Raw genomic sequence first — 3019 nt, 5'->3', positions numbered from 1 at the left:
AGCAGTGGAAAAGTCACAGTAACATCAGTAAAAATATAATTCTGGGATACATGATGATCAAAGACTTTAACACCATGTCATAAACCCTTAAGAAATTACAGGTTCAGACATGGGATTGGGTGATTTTTTTTTTTTATTTTGAAAGTCCTGTTCAACAAAGTTTGGGGTATTTTAAGGTTGAAGAGCATGGATTTTTTTCAGGAGTCTTTTCTATATTTTAATTTTCTTCATAGAAGTAATACCATTATTTAAAAATATATATATTTTTTTAATGGTTATTGAGAAGATATAGAGGGGGTGCCAACAGGACAGCTTGTTTTTGCTGCATACTGAAAAATGCAAAAAAAGGCAATGCAAACAGCTTAGTTTCTAAGACGTGTAATATTCTAAAAACTCCAAGTTGTTGCAACCAACTTTACCTGTTTATCTGTGTACTCACTTTCTGTTCTCCCACGAAACATCAACGTTAATCTGATGTAAACACTGTGGCTGTCCCATTAAAAACCAAGTATTGCTTTGTTGCACACTCTGAAAAGAGTGTTTGCTCAGGCATGAAAAAGCATATAAAATAATAGGCTTCATGAAAAAAAGAATAATAGGCTTCATGAAAACTCTTCTTTACTGCACAATGGATAGTTCTGGTATTTACTGCTGAGTTTTGTGTGTCTCCCTGTTGCCTGGATGCAGAGAATATTTGAATTTCATTTTTCAGCAACATTTAAGTGGCATTTCCAGATATGACTCTTCCTCTCTGATTTTTTTCCTTCTGTTGTTTGCTGCTGTCACTGATCTCTGCTATAATGTCGCTGATCTCACTGGTATAATATGGTTACTGACTTACTGCTCTTTCAAAAGTTACAACCTGCTAGAGATTATTAAAGATGTAATTTTTTGCTGATACCCTCTTCTTAAGACCTCATATAAGCAAAATTGCTGTGGTGACATTGGATTCTTGTGTTGACCTCTGTTCAGCTCGAATCAACAGTTCAGTTTTACATCTAGTATTTGATCATCTTGCATAGATGATCTTGATGCAGCTTTGTCCTGTTGAAGTGAACCAGTGTACCTTGTCCGCCTAGGGATTTGCATGAGCTTCACTGACATTTGGGTGCCTGGAAAAAGTCACTTATGCTAAAGATTTCCCATGAAATGATAGGAAATAATATTACCCTTGCTTTCTCTGATGGCAGGGGAGGAAGAAATAAGAATCAATCCCAATAATTGCAAGAGGAAGTAGCTATAAAGCTATGGCAGCCCAGGAATTCATCATAACTGAAACCCAAGGCCTACATCTTTACCTTGTGGACAGTGTGGTGAGGCACTGGAACAGGTTGCCCAGAGAAGCTCTGGATGCCCCATTCACTAGACCAGGTTGCTCAAAGCCTCATCTAGCCCAGCCTTGAACACTTCCAGGGAAGGTGTCCCTACCCATGGTGGGGGGGTTTGAACTAGATGGTCTTTAAGGTCCTTTCCAACCCAAACCATTCTGTGATTCTATGACAGCATGCAGATTAATTAATTGCCTAAGAAAATACTCCTGTACTGAGTCAGGCAAGACTGTTTAGCCCATTGACAATGGTTAAGGAAGAGTGTGACAACTATGCACTGATTCTACCACTGATTTTCCTCCAGTGATGGTTTCTAGAAACTTGGTGTTTCTGGAATTAATCCTGGCAGTCCTCAACATGAACTGTGTTTTGTAAACAGCCAAATTAAAGTTACTGAAAACCAACAGGGGAAAAAACCATCCTTTTCACTCAAGGCTTTGGATGGAGTCTATCTACAGTAGATCTAGGGTAAGTGGCAATGCAACTGGAGAAATATTTGACCATCTGTTTTGTTTGTCATGGACTAGTATATAACTTTGTTCTGGCTTCTTGCTTTTATGGAACTGATTGAGGTAACTGATGGCCTCTGCAGTGATATGAGCAAAAACGATAAAAGGGATGTCTCTTGCAAGTGTGAAAAAACATTTTTGCTTCAGCTCTTGCTCCTAGCTCTACCCCTTCTGTCTAAAGTGCAGCAAGCTGAGAAAGTGTGAGTATGTATTACAAAGAGATCTTTCAAGTGCAGTGCTACTAGTATGTAGGCAGAATTTAGATCAATGTGCAGATTTCTCAATCTTATAATATTTCTGTCTGCAAGTCTTCACTCTTTATAGCCATAGAAGTGCTCTGGTAAAGATCTCATGAAGGATTGTCTCTTCTCCACACTTACACAACATTGCTATTCAGAAAGCTAAAATGGGAACACTGTTTCCTTTTGCTCTCTGGCAGAGCTGTGCAGGGATTGAATAGAGCAGACTGCCCCTCCTCTGCCGATAAGGCATAGATGCTACAATTTCCCATCGTATTATTTTGCCAGTTGTGGCTGTTAGTACAATACTCCATTGTGGTTTTGATCGTTATGATTGTTAATGAGCACGCAATGCTGTGAGTGCTTTCAAGTTTTGTATATCTCCTCCATTAGGAATGTATCCATTGGATTGCTCAAGGGTACCAGAGGAACAAAAGTCTACAGAGTAGAAAGGAAAACAAGCTATCTGATGCTGGCTTTTTGTTTGGTTGCTTTTCCGAGTATTGTCAAGGGGCAAACTAGTATCTCTTTCCTTCTGGAATCATGTCAGAAACAGACCAATCTTGAACCTGCTTTTCAGATTTTGGACCAAAATGCTTACATGTATTGCTTTTTATTAAATCACCTTTTCCTACTTAAATAGCACAGAGAGATAACTAGTAGCTAGCTGTAAATCTCAAGATAGTCACTTAGTAGCTGCTTATCCCAGGAGGAGTAATTGATTTTGCATGTTCTCTTCAGAAAGCTTTCCTTATGGCACTTACTCTCCCTTTCCAACCGTAGGAAATAAAGGAAACAGAGCATCACATTTTGTTTAATTGTTTCATGTTAGTTACTGCACTGAAATTTTTCAGTTATTACTTAGCCTTTCCTTTTATTTGGGATTAGGGTAGATAGGGAGGGAGCACTTTTCACAGATTGACAGAGTGGTAGGGCTTGGAAG

General features: G+C 38.8%; 1 protein-coding gene across 1 annotated transcript in view; it reads left to right on the top strand.

Annotated features, from left to right (window-relative positions):
• RNF144A (ring finger protein 144A) overlaps window positions 1-3019 on the top strand; it is a 25510-nt gene that overhangs the window by 855 nt on the left and 21636 nt on the right. The window lies entirely within an intron of this gene.

The sequence above is a fragment of the Eurypyga helias genome, unplaced genomic scaffold (assembly GCF_000690775.1).
Source record: "Eurypyga helias isolate BGI_N326 unplaced genomic scaffold, ASM69077v1 scaffold2373, whole genome shotgun sequence".
In the NCBI taxonomy this organism is placed as follows: Eukaryota; Metazoa; Chordata; class Aves; order Eurypygiformes; family Eurypygidae; genus Eurypyga; species Eurypyga helias.
The sequence above is the reverse complement of the archived record's forward strand: the minus strand, read 5'-3'. Positions and strand labels throughout refer to the sequence as shown.